At 33.1% G+C, this 7,490-nt stretch overlaps 1 long non-coding RNA gene and 1 pseudogene across 2 annotated transcripts; both read left to right on the forward strand.

Annotated features, from left to right (window-relative positions):
* Window positions 1-1,047: 1,047 nt before the first annotated feature.
* Window positions 1,048-5,646, forward strand: LOC111310771 (uncharacterized; annotated as a pseudogene). The gene is made up of 6 exons (XR_016329099.1): window positions 1,048-1,057; window positions 1,163-1,503; window positions 1,585-1,722; window positions 4,230-4,449; window positions 4,526-4,687; window positions 5,510-5,646. The product of XR_016329099.1 is annotated as an uncharacterized LOC111310771 (transcript).
* A 326-nt stretch (window positions 5,647-5,972) lies between these two features.
* Window positions 5,973-6,308, forward strand: LOC149520537 (uncharacterized). The gene is made up of 2 exons (XR_016344197.1): window positions 5,973-6,105; window positions 6,198-6,308. It is a non-coding gene; the product is annotated as an uncharacterized LOC149520537 (long non-coding RNA).
* The last annotated feature ends 1,182 nt before the right edge of the window (window positions 6,309-7,490 follow it).

Raw genomic sequence — 7,490 nt, forward strand, 5'->3', positions numbered from 1 at the left:
TATTATATTACTGAATAATTAATTAATTACTGAATAATCAACTAATAAATTATAATTTAACTAAATAATCAAACACACGTACAATAAGATTTAAACCTAAAATCTTAAGATTTTAAGGCCTTTTTTTTGTGTAACACTCCAATCCCAAATTGGGATATTTTGAGGATTTGCTATGATATATATATATATATGTGTAGAGACTTAAACTCAAATTTATAAGAAACTTTTTGTGGGATAAAATCATGAGACATTTGGGTCAAAACGAATAATACCTTATAGATTGGATGTGGATCTCCACAAATGATATCAGAGTAACTACTAATCGAACAAAAATTAATTGCTACATAATGGGAGCTACTTTTAAAATTTCAACGTCTGGTGTGATTTGTATGTGCTTTGTGTTGGACTTGACAGAGATAAGCTAAGTGTTATGTCATGGAAGCCACCTATAAAATCTTGCGAGAGCTAAATGCTACACGGTGAAAGCCACCTTTAGAATGTCAACGTCTGATATGATCTTGTGATATGTGTGTGCTTTGTATTAAGCTTGACGAGGATTTCAAGTTTTAACTAGGAGAATTTGTAATGCTCCAATCTCATATCGAGATGTTTTAAGAATCTACTATGATCATAAATAAATAAACAAAACATTATTATTATTATTAGTATTATTATTATTATTATTAAATATTTTCTTTAATTTTCCTTAAATTTTCTATTATAAAAAAAGAGAAAATTTTTTGGCCAATAAAAAAAAAAGGTTGGATCATGATGAAATATGAACATAATGCCCGGATTTAATGTGCTATGACTAATACAAAAGTCACCCAAAATTAAACATAGAAAACAATTGTAAAGGGTTTTGGTTTAGTGGCAAAGAAATGACTCTAAAATTTTAAGATTTTATATTTAAGTTTTATTGTAGGTTTGATTATTTAATTAAAATTTAATTTATTAATTGATTATTCAATGCAATAATTAATTATAAATAAATGCAATACCTAATTATTTTAATTATGAGTATAACTTAAAAAAAAAAAAATTGTAATGGGCTTTGGTATAACACCCTTCTATAAATCAAAGGAATTTGAACTCAATCACTCCTACAAGAGGAATAATGTCTCCATCAATAAATGAAATGCTCAAATATTAAAAGTTTAAGCGGATAAGAAATGCCCAACTTTTATATATAAGTCGAAAGAGTTTTTGGATTTGAAAGTTGGGTTCGTTTTGGACGAAGGGCAGGCTTTTAGCAATGATGAGTTTAGAGTGTTTTATGCTGATAGGTCACCTTGGGGACTTATGATGAAGGCTATTGGAGCTCCAGGGCATGGTTCCAGAATGTATGATAATGGGACAATGGAAAATCTGATGAAGAGTGTGGAAGTTATTACCAAGTTTAAGGAGAGCCAGATTGATGTTGTTAAAGCAGGGGAAGCTATGAACTCTGAAGTTGTTTCTGTTAATCCTGTTTATCTAAAGGCTGGGATGCCCTCCCCAAGTGTGAGGTTTTTGTGTTTATACAGTAATTAATGCTAGGAATTTTCAATGGTGTTGATGATCAGGAGGTTTGTTTGTGTGTAGGGATTTGTGATGAATACGCAACCTTCAGAGGCAGAGGCAGGATTTGATATTAGGTTGCCACCTACGGTTGATCAGGGTCTTATTAAGAAAAGAACTGCTGAAGAATGGGCACCAGCTAGAAGGAATATGACATATGAGGTAAAGGGTTATTGTCAGTACTTATTCGCGGTTTGATTTATTAATGGTTTGCAGATATAGTGTTGTTTTCAATCGAGTAATTCAATTGGAATAAGTTTTTTGTGCATCTCTTGACATTTATTTGTTTCTAGACTATTATATGATTTCTTTTGCAATTGGTGGTTGTTTTGCTCCCATCATATGCCCAAATGAAGTTATGGTGCTACTTGATCTTATTATTGTAATTTGCTAATAATTGAAGGATCCATTACAAGATTTATAGAATGATCGTGGTTTTATATTTTTTCAATAAGTCTGGTTAAGTGAAGTATTCTGTTGAATCTGGCAACTGACTCTTTACTATATAATAGAAGAATTCATAGAACCCAGGCTTTGACGAATTGCAGAGTAATCAATCTGTTTGTTAATCATTCCTACATGTTAATGAAAGCTTGTGCATATTTGTGGCCTGGTTGTTAGAATGAACCTTCTAGAGGAGGCTGTGGTTTTGGAAATTTAGAAGGACAGGAGATTTTGAAAAGTGATAGCAATGGCTTCATCTTCGTTAACAGCAGTAGAAATGTGGTACTGAATCCTAGCTTATTTGGAATTGGCGTGTAAATTGAACAATATTAACAGTGTTAAAGCATGTATTCTTATATTCAGTACCATGTGCTCAATTTTATTCTTTATTGCTAAAAAAATGCCATTTCTGTAGTCAACTAGTAACATGCACAATGCCTTATGCTTGGGCCTTCATTTATATATCTGCAAGGTTAATTTTACAAATGACTCCTAATTTATAATGAAAGGTTCAATGTGATACTTTAATTTAAAAAATTTCTAATGTGATACTTGAATTATTAATTTGTTAATTAATGGTATTCGCCTCTAACGTGACTAGCTCCAAATGATGATACATGATGCACAAAAAACCCTCCAAGTATCACATTAGTTAACAAATTCATAGTTTAAGTACTATATTAGAGATTTTTAAAGTTCAGGTATCACATTGAATATTTTACTATAGTTCAAGAGACATTTGCAATATTGACCCTCTCTGCAAATGTATCCATTCAGTATTTTTTCTACTCAGTAAATCATCTCGGGAATGGTTAGTCTTCAAACATGTTCTGTAGAATTCTTATGAAGACATGCATCGCTAGGACTCTCCTATCTGGATGTAGGAGAGCCAAACGCTTGATCCAAGAAAATTAGAAAAAAAAAAAAAAAGAGATCAGTGAAATTGCAATTAAAAAAAAAAAGGCTTGGGAATGTTTACTCCTAATGAGTGAAAATTATGACACTCTTGAGGAACAGGAACAATCATGCTGATGTGAATCAATAGCATCTTATGGTGCAAACTTAAACTCTCGTTGCATTTTGACTTTTGTTTCTGCTTTCAATTTATGCTGATAATGGTTTTTGACTATTGTTTGTCAGTTTAAGGATGTATTGTGATTTTGCTTTTCTAAATTCCAAGGCCCTGCTGTGTTTTTGTGCTTTGGCTTTCTTACCTAGTCAATATGCAACTTAAGAGTTGTTTCATAGTGCTGGCAATAACTGGTTTAACTGCAGTTGTATCTGCAAAGTCAACATATAGTTTTGTTGTCTCTGTAACATCTAAATTATACATCTTTTATCTATCTTAAGAGAATCCTCATGTTGCAGAGATGATAGGCCCAATGGGGACCTGTTCTGTTCAGTTTTCAGTGCCATAGTATATGCTTCTTGAATTCAACGGATCAATAAGGGTGTTTTCTACTTATGCTTATCAGCAGATTACTTGGGTCTTTGTAAAGAGTTAATTGAGGTGTTAACCATTCACCTGTAAAATTTTTTTAGAAGAACATTAAGTGTTAATGCCCAAAAAATAAAAAAAGTTTTAACAAGTAAGATCTTCTATCTGCTGTCATTCTTATTCTCATCAAATATTCTTGATTGGTAATAACCAACAATCTCATTTCATTTTAGTTGACAATTAAAATGTTGAGGTGAGGAAACATCAATAAAATTTGCAGGTAACCCAATTTGGTGTATGATAAGTGGTTTGAAGTGTGCTTCATTCTTCATTTTTATTGATGTTGCCATGCTGCCTTTCTATACAAGAAACTTCCATTTTAGCCCAGTCTAACTTGGAATTGTCAAGTGTTAAAACTTCATGAAGCTAGTGCTTTCATAAATCTCAATTGACAATTTTTGACTTACTAGTCTAGCTGGGAGAAACTATCACTCAAAGCTAAGTACTAAGTAGGCTGGACCTTGTTTTATCATGAGGAATAGGCATTTCCTATTCGGTTAGTGGCAGCCATTCTGGGGGTTACCTGTCATTGGGAACGGCAGGCATAACTGGAGGATGGCTTAGGTACACAATTTTATGTGCTGTTGGCTGAAATATCTGTTTTGGATACAGAGATGATGAGTGATGCCATTGCTATTAAAATTATCAAGTTTATACTGAATCTAATTAATTTGAAGATGTTAGATACCCTTTTTTCTGTGGTGCTAATTGCTTTCTGATTTGGCAGCTAATTGAGAAAGGGCCAATAAGAGATTATGTGGACAAACGATTCCAATCCAAGGTGGCCTGTTTTCAAGGAAGTTATTGAGGCAGCTGGAGGAAAACTTTCAAGGCCCGAAATTTTAGCTTCAACAACTGATGCACAATTCATGAGACAATGATGAATTCCTGCTCTTGGGTTTTCCCCAATGACAAATGCTTCCATCCTGTTGCCTGATCATAATGAGGTTTGACAAATTGCCAACATATAATCATATTTCTTACTATTGTCATTTCTTTTCTCATCTTGGTTCTGTGTTGCAGTTCCTGAAAGTTACTGTGTACTTAAGCAGAATTGAAGTATACGAATCTATAATAAGTTCTCTGAGTTCCTTTAAGGGATAATCTTATTCAATGCTTTCAGCTGGTCGATTAATGGTAGAAAGTTACCATTGGCTGAATTCAACATGGTTGCAGTGTCTCATGGTAAGATCAATCATCTTCAACTTGCTGCTATTTTGCAATATTTTTAACATCGTACATTATTTTTGAAGGTAATAATATCTCATTTTTGCTTGTTGCTGTGTACTTTGCATAAAATCATGGCTTCATTTCCATAATATGTACTGGCTCCCTATAATCTTACCAATATAAAGCAAAAAGTAAAAAATCCACATGACCACTACCAATCTAGACTTGATATTCCAAATACCTAGTTTATACTCCATTAGTCTTGAAACAAGATGTAGATGACGTTGTTGAATGATCAAAACTTAATACAGCATGAATCTCTTCTTAGAATCTAATAACACATGGACAGCTATTTTTCAGTTATTGTGTTTGTTGTTGGAATGCTTTAGGTTCAGGAGTTTTGTTGTTTTCCTCCATCACCATTTTTAGTAGGTGAGGCTTAGATTGGTTGTTTGGAGTTCATATGCATACTATTTGAGATTGTTTGGAGTCAATTTATGTTCTATTTTGAGTTATAAAATGTATTTGATATTGATTCTTTACGAGGTCTTCTGCATATAAACTCATATCCTGAATTCAAATTTTGATGTGCATGCATAGGTGCTTTTTAGGTGCTTACAACAAATAAAATGTTCTAACATGTATTTTGGATAAACCTGTATTTTGAGGAAAATGTAGCATATTTGTATATAGGATACAGTAGCTTTCACTTTATGCACAATATACTGTTGGTCTTCAAGATTATGTTTGGTAGGAAGGATTTAAAAGTGGAGATTTGGAAAGCTAATTGCAAAAGTAGGAGAAAGCTCTAATGATTCTGACATGCTTGCATTGTAGGACATGGGACAAATAGCATTGGGACCATGTATGGAAAGAGAGAAAAGAGAAAAGTCAGACGGAAAAAGTGGAAGAAACACGGCAATCAGAGGGGAGAAATAGCCAGAGACAGAAGGGAAGGGAGAGAGGGAGAAATCCTAAAATACTCTTATCTTCATTTTTCATAACTCCATAATTGAAAGCTACTGGAAATTGAAAAAAAAAAGTGATAGTTTAGATTACTATCCAATACTAGTATTTGATAGTAAACAAGAATGATCAAGTATCTTAAAGATAGATTTAAATTACAATTGAGCCCATGACTTGAAGCAGAAAATAATGACATAAATTCCTATATGATACAATTCCCCTATTCTGGATCATCTTCTCTTGCATTAGCTTGGAAAAGGATGAAGAAACTGATTTTAATAGTTTGTCATTTCAATTTCATCTCGTCTATATGGATTACATTACAGTCACAATCTATGTGGTTAACCAGTGAATTAGGTTGAATTTCAAGTTGAGTCATTTTGAGTTTGGATAACTTTGGTTCTCACTTCTAGTGTTGGTTTCGCAGTATCTAAAATCAGAATCATTTCAGGGTTGAAACGCTTCAGGTTTGTTATCCACTTCTGCATCAATTCAGATTGAGACAAGTCAAGTGCTTTTCCCATCGTGTAATTTGCTAAAGATTTTATTTTCTTCATAGCCATTTTTGGGAAGGACACTGAATGAGATCTAGTTGTACTCAATTAAGTGAGGAAACATTCAACAAATTATGAGCTGCTGATTGAATAACAATAAGAACACTTTCAGAGCACTGTATTATGCAATGGAATGAAATATAGTCAGGGAATTCAAGGAAAAAGACAAGCTAGGCGTCAACTCTTGGAGAATCATATTTAACCTTGGTAGATAACATTTTACATGCCTAATTTTTTGTCCTTTTATTCTGTCTCTGTCCGTCTGGATGATGAAGAATAGCTAAACAACAGAACTATACCTCTCCATGCTTAGATCACTCATGACTTTCTGGAGATATTGGTGTATTAAAAAGTCTGCACTCATGATAATGAAGTCTTGAACTTGAAAGGCATTTGCAAACGTAGGTTACTGACTTTGGTTAGACATCTGAATAAAACTACAACCACCAATCCTTTTCAGGTTGAATTGTTGATGTTAACAACTACAAGCCCCACTCCGGAAGCTTGTAGGAAAAAAAAATCACAGAGCATTAGGAACAATTCTAACACAAGTAGGCCATGTTGAAGAATAATCTACGAATCATAATTCAAGAAAATTGCATTTCACAGCAATCAGTTTTGACTGCAAAGATGAAAAGATGTAGTAAAGGGCTATAACCTTTGTGTAAACATAATGCAAATAGAACTAGAGTGCAAGCGTCAAAGGCTCATTTCTAGTTCTAGTCACTTTGGATTTAGATCAGTTCAACCTAAAATTCTGTGAGGCTCGAGGCAGCTTAGTTTTGGCCACCCCTAAGTGAGTGTAGATCGAATCTGAAACACAATAATTGCAAATTCCAAAAAGCAATTTACTAGGTGACTTGTCTTCTGTCACCAACTTGTAGAAATGATTAATTGTATAATTTCATGACTATTTTCCACATCTAATAATTATGAATAGCCAACAACAGCAGCAGCGTGTACTGTTGATAAAACGCTGTAATTTTAGTTTCAATTATTATGATAATTTCAAATAAAAAAAAAAGTAAGGTTGAAAACATTTTTCAGAACAAAGAAGGTGAAAAAAGAAAACTGTCTTGTCTCGTTCTATATGCAGGAATTTCAAGCTGTAACATGAACTAATCATTATATTTGAAGCTGTAAAACTACAAATATTAACTAATTATAGCTACTGTATCAGTAAGTTCCAGCTAAAACTATATTTCATCTTATAATGAGGCAGCTGAAGGGATAATCATCAACATACTGATCTCTTACAAGCTAGATTGTGCTTTCAGTAAGAGGGTTGATCAACACGG

This window comes from Durio zibethinus, chromosome 1 (assembly GCF_047325235.1).
Source record: "Durio zibethinus cultivar Kanyao isolate XHJ-2024 chromosome 1, ASM4732523v1, whole genome shotgun sequence".
Lineage (NCBI taxonomy): Eukaryota > Viridiplantae > Streptophyta > Magnoliopsida > Malvales > Malvaceae > Durio > Durio zibethinus.